This window comes from Epinephelus lanceolatus, chromosome 24, assembly GCF_041903045.1.
Source record: "Epinephelus lanceolatus isolate andai-2023 chromosome 24, ASM4190304v1, whole genome shotgun sequence".
Lineage (NCBI taxonomy): Eukaryota > Metazoa > Chordata > Actinopteri > Perciformes > Serranidae > Epinephelus > Epinephelus lanceolatus.
In genome coordinates this window covers 15,462,215-15,480,732 of record NC_135757.1, presented here as the reverse complement: position 1 = coordinate 15,480,732, position 18,518 = coordinate 15,462,215, and the positions used below count along the sequence as shown (strand labels likewise).

The window sequence follows — 18,518 nt, the reverse complement described above, 5'->3', positions numbered from 1 at the left end:
TGGGTGGGGACTCCACGTCTATCAGAGGAAACTTTCTACACTCATCACATGCAGGCCAGTCTGGGGAGAAGAATTTAAATTAAATACCTTCAAAAAGCAACTTCAGAAAAGAAGCTAACATTAAAAAGATAAGAAAAATCTGTTATTGTGCTACTGTTGTTGTGTGGAGGTAACACAGAAAGCCACTCTGGCATTAGCAGAGATGAGAGGGGAGAATACTAATCAGTTAAAACCGAGCCAGTCTATAAAGCAAACTGTCTGTGTGTGTGTGTGTGTGTGTGTCTGGGGGATCTGACCCCCAGTCCTTACTGTTTTGCAACCATCTACACACATACACACACACACACATACACACGCACTGATGGCCTGATCACATGAGAGCACTGCTGGTATTAATCAGAGTCAGACTTTACGATTCAGCATTTGTACTGGTGTGTGTGTTTCTGTGTGAGACTCTACACCTGCATATCCTCACAAGGCTGAAAAACACAGCTAAAAAAAGGGAAAGTACAGAGAAACACAGGGAGGATGATAGAGAGAGAAAGTCCTGCAGATTGTTTGATGAAAGTTTTAAATAATGATCCCACTTCTGTTTTCACTGTGACCACTACAACTCCTCCTCCTTCTTTTAACACGACTGGAAATATAACAACAGCAACGCTACAACTGCTCCTCCTGTTACTCCTGATGTTTATTCAGATTGCATTTACTATCTTGAGTAAAGTATCTTAAGTACAGCTTGTTCATGCAGCAAAATGCATTCAATAAAAACCTCAGTAACTGTCTCAATCAGCAACTCCGTGATGTAACAGCAACTCTTTGAGCAACACCCTCAGTCATTAATCAAAGCAACAGGTGGTTGATCCAACCCTCACTGCGGAATGCCAAACACATACACACTACATATCAACACACCTGGATCATACCGATAAAAAATCATAACAACATGTGGGAGTGGCAGTGGGAGGGATCGTGTCATTAAAGTGGCATGACTACAGCAGTGATTGGGGAGGTGATGTAGGTCACTTTGCACCTGCTCGGCGTGCCAGATGGTGAGGTAATGATGATGATGTTGTGATCTAATGATCTATTCTAATCAATGTGGCTGTAAAGATTTGAAGCCTATGGGAAAGTATCTGAGCATAAACAGCAGGACTGCAGCTTCTCTGGAGATCATCTCACAGACATTCACCTGCTTCCATTACTTTGTGTTAGGGCTGGGCGATTAATTAAATTCAATTTAAAATTATGATTTTGGCTTCCAATCATTATGAAGACAAGATAACTAAGTAAAACGATGACTGAACCACATTCTGTTTTGCAATTGTGCTTAATTATGCAGAACTTTAAGCCCTAATAAAGAATTTATGGGTGAGTTATATAAGATTCACCCACCGTACAGTTGTTAGCTGTAGAGACCAAAACTTTTTTTAGTAGGCTGTAAACATGTTTATTACTGCTGTAAATTTGGGCATTTTAACATGGGGGTCTGTGAGGGCACTTCTGTTCTGGCTTCCTTTTTTTTTAGCCCCAGAGTTTGCCACTTGGCAGTGCCTGATGTGACGGAGACAGAAAGCTAGTTTGCTAGCTAATGTTAGCTAGCTTGCTAAAAATACCCTGCATTTTCTATTTTCTTGTCATTTTCCTGTTCCATGTCTGTCTCCTAGCTCACTGCAAGCCAGACAGCATCTCTCATGTGCAGCAGTTTACATTCTTCATGGCCAATATTACACAATATCAGCTGGTTAGACATGGCAACAATCAGCATTTCCTCCACACATATTTCTTTGCTTTTGGTTGAGGTTATGACTTTGTCAGTCAAAGTTCACTAAAGTTGAACATCACACAATGTGAAGACGCAAATTTGCTTTGCCACCGGAGGAAAATGTTTTATTAGGTTCTCTGCTAGCAGTGAATGGAAGTTAATGAGAGGCAAATAATCTGCAGTGTTAATTTTGCTCACGTGTGCGCACCCTTGCAGCCGCACACTCAGTGTTGCCAATTTTGCACTATTCTGAACTAGATTTAGGGATTTTCCAGAACCCCTTTGGGACTTTATTTCTAACAAGGGACTAGCAAAAAAAATAGAGAAAAGGCAAGACATACACTCAAATATATTATAATTACTTCCTAGTGACCAATATAATCATGATTATGATTTTTGCCATAGTCGAACAGCCCTTCTATGTAGGTTAGTGGACCATCGTACGACTGTGTGCGTGTATGTGTGTGAATGTGTGCTTGATTGTTGCGTGGTCTGAACCACTGTGTGACTTGGTTTTTGAATGCAGTTATATAACTAATATTAGTTATAACTAAGCACTTGTTGTTCACCTGAACACTTGTTGTTGATAATTATATAACACCAGGTTGCTGCAGCCTGTGTCTCTGTTATTTCTTCGTGCGATGACGCAACTTCTTTAAAAGCATGAATTGAGTGTAATTTCATCTAACACAGATACATGTATGGAAATACAACACACACCACTCCTATAAGACAAACCCTTCCTCCTACATCACTGCTCCCCTCTTTGATAAACTACTGAAACTGTGAGGAGAGGAGAGGAGAGGAGAGGAGAGGAGAGGAGTGGAGTAACCTCTCTGCTTCTGTCAGCTATACACAGAAATTCATTAGCCTGGTTTCCACAGAGCAGATCTCAGTAGGGAACTGGGATAATATGGCTGCTTTACCACACTGCACACACGGCTTGTGGCTCTAAATTAAACGTTCACCCACAATTACAAATATTCAATGTTCTCCCAAGGTACTGTATTTGCCTCAGAGTTGGAGCACCTCTGTAGCAGCACTGATAGCTACTACTGACTTGTTATAAGCTGCTTGACGCACTCAGTGAAGTAGATGCAGGATAATGCAGGATAGATGCAGAGCAGGAGGCAGAGCAGCTAACAGGCTAACCACTGTGCGTCTCCTCAGAGCTGGATAGAAGACCATTGTTGTGGATTTCCTGTGGATAAACACAGTCATTCTTCGGATGTCAAGGGAATAAACTTACACTGTTCATACTGGTATCATTGTGAGCATATGCGAGAGGGAGGGACCGCTGAGGGTCACATGATCCCCCATGACTTGACTTAATGCTGCATTCAGGCCACATGGGAACAAACAATGTAAAGGTTTGATGGTTAACAATTTGGAGGCTTTCAGTATTTTAGCTGCTGTTCATCACTTTATGTCAGCTCAGAATTCAGAATTTAGTAAGCTCTTTGTTAGCAGCCTTTTATACAGCCGAGACAGACAGTCTTTTTGTAGAATAATTACTATAATTTCCAGCACACACAAATGCAGAGCAAGCTCTCCAACTCTGTTCAGCAGTTAGTGGATTACAAAACACTAATGATTCAGCTTGCCATGAATGCACCTCGACTCCCAAACATCACATGAAACACATCACCAGTCTGACTCAGACTCTTCCTCTGTCTTCCCAGCATTAAAACCATTAAGCTAGCATACATTAGTACACACTGTCTTTGGTTGACGGACACAGAAACACAATGAATCCAACTAACTCCAGTTAATACTCTATAATAATCAAATACTGTAGTGCTTAAATGCATCTGTGACACACTCTTCAGTTAAACATGTGTGTTTGTGTGAGCAGCCAGGTCACACTGAGTGTCTGCATTGATCTGTGGACACTCTGCTCGCTTTAAATAACTTCAACACTGCCATTGAAGGGAAGTGGGCTTTTATTGGGGAGTAACCCCACTCAGCTTTTGCAGGCGTCCACAACTTTTGCATTTAGTATGTTGAAGAGACATGAAATATTTAGTGGATGCAGCAAAACACATTCATGTTTGAGCAGGATATGGTCTGGACAATGACTTTTTTCCAGTTGTGGCAGAGGATAAAAAGCATCTAGTCATAGTCAGGCACAGAAAGATGCTGAGAGCTAGATTGATATCACTCTCATGTCTGTCCTTTAAATGTGAAGCTACAGCCAGGAGACAGCTTAGCTTGGCACAAAGACCGTTTTTACCGACATCTAACTTGACTCATCACCTACAAAGCACTTCGGGTAGAAGCATTATTGTTGCTGAAGTATATTATTGGTAACAGCCTGCTTTCCCGCGGGGCTTCATCATGTTTGTCCATTCGTTTCATCAAGCATTTTTATTCTCCTTAGGGCGACAGTCCCATTAGTTGCTGATCTCCTGTACATATGTTTCACCTCGCTCTGTTAGTGCTCTCACTTCCTGCTGTAAAGCAATGCTGTCTGCTCGTCCCCCAGGAGCTCAGAGAAAAGTACCGAAATGCTTTCAATACTTTTCATCTTCCTCCAATGTGTTTATTTCCCAACTTTTCATTCTCTCCGCCCCTCTCCTTCTCGTTAATGGGAGCACTTCTCGGTCTTCCCTCATGTTTGTCCTGTAGGGACACGGCTGCTTAATGGTGTTTGTTACACTGTTTGTGTTGCCGGTAATCGTCCCCACACTTCACACACACACACACACACACACACACACACACACACACACACAAACATGAAGACACACATACACACACACTACAGAGTATATCAAAGCTGTTTCTACTGCTGCACCTCAATTCCTTTCATTATCAACTACTCTGCTTATATTTTTGTTTATTCAATTTACTGATTAATCATTTATAAAATATCAAAGGTTACTGAAGCATAATGCAGTAGAGCATTAGCAAAGAACTCCAGACATCCCTCTCCCCAGTAACGCTTTCCAGTCCTCCTGGGGGACCCCAAGGCGTTCCCAGGCCAGTCGAGATATATAATCCCTCAAGCATGTTGTGGCTCTGCTCTGGGGTCTACAAGTCTACAAATCTACAAGTTGGACGTGCCCGGATAATCTCTAAGGTGGGGCGCCCAGGAGGCATCCTGATCAGATGCCTGAACCAAATCCACTGGCACCTCAGGACAGGAATTACAGAACTTAACACTGCAGCTTCACACAGCCAACTGATACTGCCTACAACATTTCTGTAAACGTGCCAAAAGCTGTGTGAGATCAGATACCTTTGAGGTATACCATTAGCTGTCTAGGTTACTGTGATCCTGGTAAACCTATGCCACAGTGACGCAAGGTCAAATGACAACTCTAACAACTTGGGCTCTACCAAATAGTTTCGTTCCTAACATTGACACCATACATAGTGCCACCTGCTACTCAGTTATCATTCATGCACACTCACACACCAATGGAACAGTCATCGGGAGCAATTTGAGGTTCAGTATCTTGCCCAAGGATACTTTGATGTGCGAAGAGGATGAGCCAGGGATCGAACCGCCGATCTTCCGATTGGTGGACGCTCTACCTCTAATCCACAGCCGCCCCAGTGCTACCAGTCCTACAGCACTCCTTTCCTGTCTGTTTGCCAGCTGAACTGACTGGTGGCTGGTTGGTCATAGCTGGTCCGGGCTCCAGGGACTCTAAATCAGTCACATGATGATCAACTGATATAGAACTGCAGTCAAATCCTACTTCAAGTCTCTCTCTGCAGCCCTCCTCTCTTTGCTCAGTTTAAATCCACTTTTGAAATGCTGTTGCTCAAATGTTAGCATTTCATAGCAGGCTGTCAGTAAAAGAAAATATCCACGAGACAATGAAAGGATGTTTGCTCCAGCTAATGCTCTTCTTTTTTTCCTGACGACCAAACAAGCAAATGCACTTCAAAAGCACAAACTAATGGGTACTTTATATTACTGATGAAACAAAATGCGCAGCACGTCTTTTGGTGAAGAATTATTCTGAAGCTTGACATTTACATTTTATGATTCTGTTTTTCCTCTGCTTTGTGCTTTTTCAGTTTATTTCCCTTCAGTTTAATTTTGTCCCAGCTGAGCTTCACTGCTTCCTGTTCTGTTCCTAGTGTTTCATTGTCACATGTCCCCATGAATCCCGCTGCCCTTCCATGTCAGCTGGGGAGACAAATACACACACACACACTCTGAGTGTGAGTGCGAGAGGGTGCAGGAGAGGAGAAAATTACTATATGGTCAGTTTGTTCTTCATTATCTCCTTGACAACCATGAGATTAACAATCTCCCTCTGTGTGTCTCTCTGCGCTCACTTCTACCGCTGACTTTAATCTCGCTGTCTGAATCGTCCTTTCTCTCTGTAGATTTTATCTCTCCTCCACTGATTCCTTTTTTGTCCAACTGTTCCTCCTTCTCCTTTCCGTCTGACTCTGAATGACATGTGTAATACTGTCAGGCAGATTAAGAGCTATGATATTCCATGGGCAATGAGAGGAAGGACACACAGTCAACTTTTTTTTTTTTGTAGTCTATTTTGTTATTCTCCATTCCTGAAATGTCTTGGCAACAAGTATGATTATCAGATCTCAGTGGGAGGAGAAACATCTCAGGGCAAATCAGAGGGCTGAGGGGAACCTAATGGCATCATGTGGCCCTCATGAGACCAGTCACCTGACTTAGACCAAGCATCATGGTGGAAATGAATTCCTAGAAGTTAAATGAAGTCCAAGTGCGGCAATGCTTTCATGCATATTCACAATTACAGTTGCACAACTTCAATGACACCTTTTAATCGTCTGTGGCTGTGGGATTTAATTTACACTGCAATTAAACGCACTCAGTGTTTCATACGGCTGTGGCTGCAGGACAAAATAATTGATCATGAGACAAAGTGAAATGATTCACTGAACAGAATGCAGTTAAAATATACACAAATGCACTTTGCCCCAGGCGATGGCAGAGCACCACGCTGGTTTGATGCACAAATCCTGGAAGAGCGCCAGTCAGTCCGCTGAGCCCTGCATCCACTCCACTCCTCCCACCATTGCTAGCCTCAACTATTTATAAGATGCTGCAGCTGCTGACTTGTGTTTACTGTATGTGAATCTTTACAATCACTGAAAACTTCAGAGGAATTTACTTTACAGCAACAAAAGGTCTTCACCCTTAAATATATGGAAAACACAAAACTCAACACTGGCAGAAGTTACTATTTGTACACTGTATTGCCAGTGAAAGTAAAAGCTGACTCCGGATTCACTTTAGATCTCTATATTTGCATTTTCGTAGCTTCCTCTTAGATGTGTACTGTTCACCGTCTGGCACCTGGTCTCAACTGTGTGCTGTGCCTAGAACATCCTGAACACAGCACAAGAGGGAGAAAATCACAAAACACAGGCAGAAGGCAGCGTCTCTGCAGATAAATACACCGCCACACACTGAGAGTGGGCCATGAGTGATGATTTAAAGGGATTACTTTTGTTTGAGTCTTTGAATTTTTGTATGATTCCATCTAACATTTAGTCTACTGCACCACTGTAACACCCATGCTCATGATGATCAAAATTTAAAAGTAAGAGTAAGATGCAGACACAACAGCCCCAACAAATGACCTTGAATAGTGAGCACTGTGGCCTTGACTTACCAAAGCATGGCAAACCAGACTTTATAACAGACTTTATTAAAGTAAATGAAACATTCACCAGCAGAGTTATAGTAACCAATGGTGATGAGATCTCTAGTCGGTGTTTTGAAACAGGTAATGTTAGCTTGTTCACTATACTTCCTTTGTGACAAGGGCGACTGCTGAAACAGCAAACGACAGCAAGTGTTTGTGTGGACAAAATCATTTTTAAAATGGAGGGGAAAACTGTACATTTTTGTATACATGTATACATGGCCCTAGTTTTGCTTCTGATGGCAAAAACAGCACTTCACTCCTGAGTCTGTGCCACTTGCGTCTACTTTCGTGGTGCAAATCAATCCTGCCGATTTAGTGCTGAATCCAACCTGGTAACACACGATGTAAAAAATACTGCTGTGTTGCAAATTTAGCAGTGGCCTCTTTTGTTTGTGGCAATTATGCTCAAATATTAATGTGGTGATTATTTATTTATGTTAAAATGCTACACAAAGCACATTTAAGGGATTTAGTGTTGTCATTTGGGTTCACTCTGTAATGCTGCACTCAGAGAAAAACATATTTATGGGACCATAATTCCATTATTAATATTGTCCTGCCGTTATACTTCGTCTTTAGAGGAGCTTCTATTCTTAGGTTTAGTGCTCAACATTGCATTAGCGTTATATACTGCAGAATACAGACAATGTATTTGAACCAAGCTTCCAGATTGATGTCTAAATTGAATAAATTTAGTCTTGTCTTCATCTAGCGAGCAAAAATGAATACATCTATAAAGCCCATTTTGTCTCTAACTCGACAACATGCCATCTCAGTTCTATCAGAGATATTTCCAAGTGCAGTGATGTGTAATCTCAGTATTATATCACTTGGTGTTGCTCTGCTCTGGGCACACTGACAGTGTGTTAGATCACAGCCATCTACTTCATGGAGGCTGCCAAAGTGCATTGACAATGTTACAGACAGAATAATCAATGCTGTTTCATGTGCGTGAGTTGTTCAGCTATGGAAATCACTTGAGTGCTCAGTAGTTTCAACTTGATACTGAACATTCATGCGATTCACTGCCATGTATCATCGACACTTCCAGGCAATCATAATAATAATAATAATAATAATAAAAATACTGGTTTGTAATTTGTCACCTGGCAACAAATGCACTTTCAGAGAGAGGATCTTTTCTTAGTTGTTGTACTGCAGCTCGCTGCTAAAATGGCTTCACAAGTGCTCCCTTTGGATGCCACCGAAAAGCTTTTAATCCAGCCTGAGGAGCTCCGTATTCTACAATAAACCAGCCTTCTGTGAAAGAAAACACTCAAATGTCAGTATTTTCCTATATAACAAAGATGCATGAAAACAAGGATGAATGTATTCGGTGACTAAGTACAGCCCTACCACTAAATTACTGTAACTATGGAAAAATTTTGCAGATGCAACAGGGAGGACAGAAAAATATGCCTCTGCAGCAGCCAAAATGGAAGCTTAAAGCCTTCCTCTTGGTTATTTATGTGGACCTGAGACCTTACTGTCGAATCAAATAGTCTGAAGCTTCATTAAAAACTTTGACATACAAATTCTAAATCAATATATGAATGCTGCCCAGTTCTTGTTGCTGTTGTTTTCCAGATGTATTAATTCTGTTTAAACCAGGTACTTCAGCACAGTTGCAGATAAAGATAAGGCTACACTAATACTACAGCCTTGTGTCCTAGAAAGTACGTTCATATACAGCTTGTTTGAAAGAGAAAATAGGTTTTGAAGGCAGCACAATGCTGAGCAAATTACGTTTTCTATCAACGTAATGAGGAAATGCTGCTAATTATCACATCTAGCAAGTCAAAAGTTGTATCCACTTGTAACGAGAACAGTATTTTTCAATAAAATTTTTAATAAAATGTAACTAAAATTACAAACTTCCTCTAACCTTAACCTGAGACAGGAGTCTGGACACAAACTCCATGTTCTTGTGTCAACATCCTGGACTTTGTACACCTGCCATCCTTCCTAAACACCTTATTGCAAAGCCTACGCGGTACATGAATGTGATGTTTCGTTACCTAAAAGAAACGTCTCTAAACATTATCTGGGCGGCAATTACGTTGCCACAACAACATAATTAAGAAAACAGTTTAGTTACATACAACATAATTTCTAGGAGATAGGCTTGAATATTTTTACATTATACTATTTGTAGAATTTGATAGCAGCAATGACTGCGAGGATTGATTCTGACTTCCAAACATTTACACATCATTCCCTTGGTTACAACCCCATCTTTGCACAACGAGGGAATGTTAGTCATCTCAAAAGTAAATCAGATGATTACTGAATTTAAATTAAGCATTTTGTCTGAGTGATGGTGTCAGAAAATATGATGAGTTTAGCTGCCAATCAAAAAAAAAATCTCGAAAACCTCAATAAAAGCTTTGAATATAACAAAAATGACATACAGTACAGCCCCAGACATAACAATAGTCTCAAGAGGCATGTTATACTGAAATATACTGATGTAACTCCCTTCCTGCACTTGAATGCAGGACCTGTAATACGTTAAGTCTGTACATTAAAGCAGGAAAATTATATTTGAACTTCTCACTATTTAACTTAAGTGCTGCATTAACAGGAGCTGATGCAGGTACATCACACTGTGGCATCAGCTTTTAGAGGTATACAGTCTCATCACTCCTCGAATCAGGATCAACACAAACAGAGAGAAGGCAGCACAAGATGGATACAACTTCACTCCAGGTTGCACCAACTGAAGTATGACAGCATTTTCTCAAGGTAATATTGTTCAACCTGAACCACAAGTTTGCCCGATGCACTGAAGCAAATGCCAATCAGCTCCAAACACTACAAATGCCTCCTTTGGTGTATTTACAGGAAGAAAGCAGCTTTCCTTCCAATACCTACCACTGAAATCTAAACAAAAAGTTTATAAAATACAAATATCTCAGAAGATATTGGAAAAAGCGTCTCATCATATCCCACTGACAGAGGAAGGCAAGAGCCAAAACAGCTGTTCCTAACTGTTATATTATGGATAGATGTTCGTCAAACTACCGTTCCTAATGGGACTAATGGGGAGAGGTCAACCAACAGCGATCAATTCTTGCAAGTAAGCAAAATTCTGCTTCACTTCCTGTGTGAACGTACAGTAAGAGGTGAGTTCTATGAACCAGTAATCCAAATAATCAATAGTTCTATAATGCTGTCCTGCTAATGTCTCAAGCAAACAAAGCAAAGAGAGGGGAAAGGGGGAGACGTTCGGAGCTAAAAGGAAGACAGACGAGGGGGCTGATGTCTGCAGAGTGCACCGTCAGCGCTTAGAAAGAGGGGGTGTAGGCTCTCACTTCACTTTTCTTCCTCTCTCTCCCCCTCAGTCTGACATGAGGACCGCTGGGAATGGTGTGTTCCAGCAGCGAGTCGACCAGCTATCATTCCCTCAGATAGCGAGAACATTAAGGTGTACCTGCCCCTCTCAGCACTTTCACTTGCAACCCGGAGCAATGTTATTATGATGACCCAAGTTCAAACAACATCTTTCTCTCTCTGTGTCGGTCTCTCTCTTTGGATAGAGCCCTGCATGCACCATTAACCCAGGGCTATCCATCATCTGTCTCCCTGTTCAATGGGCTGTAATACACTGTTAATGTTACTGCAATGACACTGATACAAGCCCTTAATGGAGAGCACACTCTTCAGCAGGTACTGTTCGGGCAATGTGAGCAGGAGATAACCAGTATTAAAAAGCAGTTATACAGGAATCTTTATGTCTTTTACATAAGCAGATCCAGGAAAGAATTCCCACATACTAGCCCATTACTTGCAATAAACTTTATAAAGCAAACAACATTCTCATCGTCAGACCTCCGTCAGTCACCTGATGACGCTGTTTGTTTAACAAAGTTTATTGCAAGTAATTCGGACAGTTTGTGGGTATTCCTTTTTCTTTATCTATGGACAGTTTCCTCCTACGCACCTGTCTACAAGCATTTCAAAGTGTGCATATGCCTCCACATTCATATAAGAAGATCCGAAATCACATCTCTCTGACCTAGTCATAACACAAACATACACAACTGGTGACAATGGATCACAAGTAGAATTTCCTTCATTGTAAAGGGGTCACAAGTCAAACAAAGGTTGGAAACCACTACTTTATGTATGAGGGAGATGCCCCGTAAAGCTCTATCACGTATACCAAAGACTTTTTGTCACACCGACAGCCCAAGAAGCAGTACGTCCTCACATTTAATAAACTTGTTAGGCATACCTCATACAAAATTGCAGAATATAGATGCAAATGAACATTATAAATATAAACCGTGACTTGGATGGCGTGGTGAAGAGGGAGCTGAGCTGGAGGGCAAAACTTACAATTTACTGGTCCATCTACGTCCCAACCCTCACCTATGGTCATGAGCTGACCAAAAGAATGACATCACGGATACAAGTGGCTGAAATGAGTTTCATCCGTAGGGTGGTTGGGCTCAGCCTTAGAGATAGGGTGAGGAGCTCAAACATCCGGAGGGAGCTCGTAGCAAACCCAGTGTTCCTTTGCATCGAAAGGTGCTCGTCTAGGTGGTTCGGGCATCTGATTATGATGCCTCCTGGCTGCCTACTGTTAGAAGTGTTCTAGGCATGTCCAACTGCTAGGAGGCCTCTGGGCAGACCCAGAACATGCTGGAGGTATTATACATCTCATTTGGCTTGGGAATGCCTCGGGAACCCAGGAGAAGCTGGAAAACATCGCTGGGGAGAGTCTAGAGTACCCAGATAAGTGAAGGAAAATTGATGGATGGATGGACTTGGACGTTTTTGTAGTTCAGCTCATAAGAAGATGTCTAATGTTTGATGCACTAGAATAATAATCTTCCTTCAAAGTGCAAATAAATATGTAGAATACAGTGAATATGATTCTTGTTGTGTCTTTATGTAAACAAATACAGGAGACTGCTGCTAAATGTGATTGAAAAGTGAAGCAAGCAGTGAAACAATCCTCAGACCAAGTGGCTTAGTGAGAGCCTGTAAATCCTCCAGGTAAAGAGGTTAACCCTGGTGCACTTAGTGGATTGTGGACAGTATGGAGGGGCAGGTGTTAAATGATTAGCATGAGGCTGAGAGGAAACCTGTTGGCACACACACACACACACACACACACACACACACACAATGCCATCATACAATTTCCCAACAACGTGGATATCCTTCAAAATAAAAGGCTATCTTTCCCCTTAGTCCCGAAAAGGAACCTACTTCAATAACCTTTGATGAAATGCTATCTCTTTTTTGTTTTACTATTTGACCTTTTTCAATCTACCACCACACCATTGTTAATAATACTAACCGACGCTGTATTTGACTGTGGTTAGCGATTAAATACTTGTGGGGACTCCATGGCATCCCCCTCAAGCACCCCTGGTCATCCCTGGACCCCACAGTGAGCAGCCCTTCTGTGTGAGGACTCCATAAGAAGCGACACAAAGGTCAGCCCACATTGTCAGCCAGTCTGCTTATGAATTATTGACAACTAGACAGAGCCAAGGAGTTCATGTGATCCGCTGCCCTCTGCGTCACCTGGCTACTACTGAATTCCACCTGCCCGCTTAACGGTAACACTGCAGAGACAATATGATCACCAGCCACTATTCACTAACTCTGCACAGTTGTTCATGTCTCATATGCACAGATCAGTTGACATGCTTCATGCTCCAGCCTGCTGCTGTACTGAAACTGAAGGAAAACTTCTGTACCAACCTGAACATACAGCAGGTGGTAAACAAGCAGTTGATAAGTGATTGGCTTAGATTTCAGGCTTAGATTTCAAAGTATAGCTGTAAAATGGATTAAGTGTGTGAGGGAATAGTGAACACCAGTAACCCTTTAATCCACTATGTGAAGGCAGGAAGCCAGACAGAGACAGAAGAGAGGCACTTCCTGTCCAGGAATCCAGATTTGTCAGCAGCAGAGGAATGCTGCCCTGCTGCTTTTACCTCACCTCTAAACCGACACCACATCTCTAGTTTGTTTCATTCACAGCTGCGGCTGAGCATCGATACTCAATACCATCAAATTTTCTCAGGTCAAACAATACCTGCATTCAATCCTTTTTGTACCTGGCTCTAACCACCGGACCGATTAAATGCAACATGTGATTGACCAACCAACAGCACCTACAACCCATACAGTCTGTAGTGTGGTGAAGACGAACACAGTGTATTTGACGGAGACATTACAGCCTGCCGAGATGCTTTCAGGGTACTGGTATTGTAATTTTTAAAAAGATATCCAGCCCTATTCACAGCTGAAAGCTAGCACTGTAACTGCTTATCATGCATTGAATGTTTTACATTTCAATATTGAAAATTTTGATAAAAGAATGACATTAACTATTTCAATAAATGCTCAAAAGGTTACATTCACTGTCGCTGACACTGAGTTTATTGGGTACTACTGCATTCTCACCATCTGGATAACAAAAAACATTTCATCCTCTTTTATATTTTCATACAAAAATAAGGCTTTTATGGGTTTTGTTTTTGTGCCGAACAGAGTGAACAAGGAGATATGTCCGGACAGTCGCAAATTGGGAAACAGGTTGAAAATATTATAACAAGCACAGAACAGATTATTTTTTTTTTATCTTGATGGTTGAAGAGTCTCCAGAAAAATGTTAAAGGAATACTTCACCCCAAAATGATCATGTGACTCCATCATGAATTAGAACAAGGACCAAAATCGTCTATCTGCTATAATCTGGGTGCGTTCTTTTAACAAGAATAAGAAAGTGGAAGTGGAGAAAGAATAAGAGACATTAAAATAAAGAGATGTAAACATAATTTGTCTCATTTATAACAAAATAATCAACAGTAAAAATGTAAGAGACAAGTAACAGGGTATCTGAAGAGTTAGAGAAGCTAAATTAATGAGATCTTATGATGAACTTATTTTAAAAAACAACATATAGAAAAGCAGTTAGGAAAGGAGCTGTTTCTTTGGACTGAACACAAGCAAAATAATAAGGAACGACAGGAATTTAACTGTAAATGACTAGACAAGACAATAGAGCTGACAGGACACACAGGTGGGTTATATGGTTGAAATAAAAAAGGACTAATTTTAGCACTGAAGTATTTTACTGAGGACCGCAGAATGTCTGTAATTTAGAACAGTAAACTGTACTTCTAAAACTTCCAGAGCCTAAAAGTGCCCCGAGAAGAGAAGAGAAGAGAAGAGAAGAGAAGAGAAGAGAAGAGAAGAAGTGAGGCGAGCCAGCAGAGTGACTGAGTACAGTACGAGTACACTAGGTCTCAGTGCTCCGACTTGTCACTGTGATTACATTTTGTTCTCATTCAGCCTGGACTAAGGCAACAGCTACAAACTCTACATGTTACACTTTTAAAGCTATCTATAGGCTTACATAAAGGCCTCTACCTTTTTACTTCACCAGAGATGACAGCGACTGGAGAGACCAAATAACTGCAACAGTACAACTGGTATCCAAGTCGTAAATTCGTGGCCTCAGCTAAACATATTTAGGGTAATTTAATTTTTAGGTCACACATGTTTTCATCAGAGTATTGTCACATGAAAGGAATAGTTCACCCACAAAATGATTGTTTGTATATCAATTACTAAACTGTGTTTTGCCAAAATTGTGAAGAGAATTGCGTTTTTCTCGCATGCCTCGATGATGAACAGAAATTTTAAAATTTTGAAAATCTTGATGAATTGGAGTAAAAGGGGGCCGCGCTCAAAAACAGCATGACCTCATCAAAATATCAGTTAACAAACTTTCACTTTGCTTCATGTAATGCACAGGAAGAGTTCAAACTCATGCTCTTGCCTTGGCATGCGACTCGTAAGTCGTATGTGTTTTAAATTGTCAGGCCTTAGCAAAATACATGTGTTCGGGAAGCGCTGAGCATATATGAGTCGTAGCTGTTGTTAAATGCAGACCCTTTTCATTCAGTTCAAAGATTTTCTTTATTGGGGGAGTTTTTGGATTCTCCATTCACTGAGGAGGCATGCAAGAAAAATAAAGTTTTCTTCACAAATTCAACGCAGCACTCGGTGAGTAAATGATATAAAAGCGATCACTGTGGGGGTGAATTTTCCTTTAGGTCAGGGGTCGGCAAACTTACTATCAAAAGAGCCATTTTTGGCCAAAAAAAAGAAAAAGAAAAAAAAATCTGCCTGGAGCCGTAAAAATATTTAAGCCTCACAATAAAGGTAACACAGTCGTTTAAGTCAAATTCAGCCGATCAACTTTACCAATAGATCTAAATAAGCATTCATTAATATGCTGATGAAAGCAAACAAATTTGTCCATGCACTATTAAAATCTCTACAATCCCCTGAGACTTTCCCTTTTTGGATTTGGAATCCGCAGTTGGCCTAGCTAGGAAGACTCAAGACCATTGTAGGCATGGCTGGTGATGTTTTTAGAGGAAAAGGCGCCAGGCCATAGACACATGACGCACATGTTGGGTGACGAAATGTTAAAACATTTTTTTTTAATCGGTATATAGTTGAAGAATGTAAGAATCACTTAATGCCTACAACAATAAATAATGATTATTCATTTCCATATAATTTTCGGTCAAAGCTACAGGGAGCCACTAGAGAGGGGGTAAAGAGCCGCATGTGGCCCTGGAGCTGCAGGTTGCCACCCCTTGCTTTTGGCAAATTAGGCTACGCTTACACAGATATCTGACAATACTGATGCTGTATTTTTTCATTGACTTGAGAGCTAGGCAGTGATTTATACTGTAGGATTACATGCGTATTTAAAAGGCAATGCTCTGGAGCTGCAACTCAAAGTTATTTTTGTAGATTAATCTGCTGATAATTGCTGAAAATAATGATAGTGACAATCCAGAAACCAAAGACATTCAGTGTATGCGGCCTCACAATTGAGAGGCGGAAATTACTAGGTAATATCTGACATTTTTGCTTGAAATATTATTTAAAAGATGAATCGATCATCAAAAATTTGAGGCCATTAACTATTAACTAACTTAAGTCACTTGAAAAATATCTGGTGAAATTTTCATACCTCCAACATAAATTCTTTAATTTTATTTGTGCAATAGAAACAATAAATCTAAATAGTTTCAGTCAAGGGTAAAACTGATTTAATATGTAAGAGATCAACTGTATCATAGCCATCACAGCAGCATATCCAGGCTGACTGAAGTCTGATGTGTGTGATAAGGGCAAAATTAGCAACTCCAACTCCAGTCGACTCCATGCTGCGAGCCTGTTAGAGAAATCTTGCTTTTTATTCCTGCCATCGCTGCACTCATCAGCATCATTTCATCACATCACAGACAGCGACGCACTACTTATTTTTGTCTTGTAGACTTCAAACTATGGTTAATTGCAGGTAATAACCAATTACTTTGATCTATTATGTCGTTTTTGCAGAAATTTATTATCAGGGGTGATAAAGTCTAAGTAGGCAATAATTATTATTTTTGCACATACCCTGAGCTTCCTATTGGCTCTATTACAAACAGATGCATTTAAGTAATTTTTGGGATATGTCGGACAGTGAAGATGTGGATTTATTTATGCTGAACTCCAGATTAGATTACTGTAACACCCAAAGAAATATCATGAATATACTGACTGAAAGCATTGTGATTATTTGGGCAGAAACAAATGTGCATTAACTAGTTATTAGAGACATAAATTCACATTAACTGCTGAAAGGTCCTCAAAGGTGCTTCAACAGAATCACCTTGATTGTATTCTGGTCTTCATGTGAATCACAGCCGTCTGTTTACTGATAACAGACAAATCTCAACATGCCTGGAGAGTAATGGCTGTCAGCCCACAAAGCGACAAGTGATGCCGCTTTAATTGGCCCCATAAAACAAAGTCTTGTCAAATGCAGAGATTTTGGATGCATTTTTCAAGACTGGAGATCACTGACATTTCACATGAGCTTTCTGTAGAGCATAGCAAATATGTTAAGGTTTTAAATAAAGACTGAATTTCTGATTAGTTTCATTTACAGACGCACTCAGAGGGAGGATCCTCCATCATAACACTGACTCCCAGTACTGACTGATATTTCATAAAGCCCCAGTATTGACAACCAGATAAATGTTCCTAACCCTCATCTTAAGCATTCAGCAGTCTCTTTACATCCGGATTTTTGCAGCGGCAGTACAATCAATTTAACCCCAACCCATTTGTCTAAAGCAGTTTTCCAGATCAATTACAGCAGCAGACCTCATCAGCATCCCACATCCTCCCAGTCACAGACTCGTCTCTGCACGTTTCTTATTCTGAGGCTCCATTTCAGCCTCCACACAGCAGGGGGTTTTATCTAATCAGCCATTTGCAACAGTTGGGAGACTGTGTCTAAGCCTCAGCTGAGCATGGAGCCCGGGTATAAACCTCGCTGGCTCTCATGTGAGCAGGGGTTTGCTCTGCCGGGATTATTGTCAAACACATTACTGTGGAGCCTAATGCAACTCAAAGCCATATAGAGCGGCTGCTCCACTGCTGACCATCGATTTCACTAGCAGGGGGAAAACAACTGGATTACATAATTCATGTGACTGACTGTAGTGTTGTTCAACATAATAAATCAGAGTGAATAGCGCACACGTGAGTCCAATGATTTAAAATGAATGATATTTGCTGTCTGCCTGCACCTCTTGGCATGTTCTGTCATGACTGGATGTGTTGCCTGCCCTCCAGAATGCTGCATTACAACTGGTGATAATAAAAGGTGACTCCACCTTTCACTTACTTCAGCACCTCTCTGATTTGTTGACTTATGGTTGCTGCTGGTGTGTCTGAACATGAGGTGCTACAATACCTAAATTACTACCATAAGATGACAAATTATCATTACATGAGTTGATGTGTGCCAAATCTCATTCAAAAATATATAGTTTTAACATCCCTGGTGACCAAAAATTGCACTTTAAATATTAAAATAGCATTTTAAATAGGTTTCTAAGCCAGCACAGTGTATGCTGAGGTTGAAGATGAGTTTATGAATGATAGGATGTTCATTATAATGTTCAATAAATTATATTTGGATAGCGTTTTGCGTTATTAGAAGGACTATCTGCCAAATTGCTACTGTTTAATATGGGAATAAT

At 40.7% G+C, this 18,518-nt stretch overlaps 1 protein-coding gene across 1 annotated transcript in view; it reads right to left on the bottom strand.

The window, feature by feature from the left end:
- Positions 1 to 18,518, bottom strand: part of atp11a (ATPase phospholipid transporting 11A) — a 52,233-nt gene that overhangs the window by 33,031 nt on the left and 684 nt on the right. The gene's annotated exons all lie outside the window — the stretch shown is intronic.